Here is a 234-nt window from a genome sequence, read left to right on the forward strand (position 1 = left end):
ATTACTGGTGTTGTTCAAATGAATTAACATGTAGTTAAGTTAGGGTTTTCAGAATTGAACTCGTTTATTTTTTATCATAATTAGGGTTTTAAACCAAATTCAACAATAACTAATAATAAAATTGAAATTTCTAAAGCTCAGTAGGAAAATCATACCTTTTAAACTGATTCAACAACGGACACGCCGGGGAGGCTCGGGAGGGTGGAGGTCGGGAGGGGGGGCTGCCGATTGAAG

Source organism: Asparagus officinalis, chromosome 7 (genome assembly GCF_001876935.1).
Source record: "Asparagus officinalis chromosome 7, Aspof.V1, whole genome shotgun sequence".
Classification (NCBI taxonomy): domain Eukaryota; kingdom Viridiplantae; phylum Streptophyta; class Magnoliopsida; order Asparagales; family Asparagaceae; genus Asparagus; species Asparagus officinalis.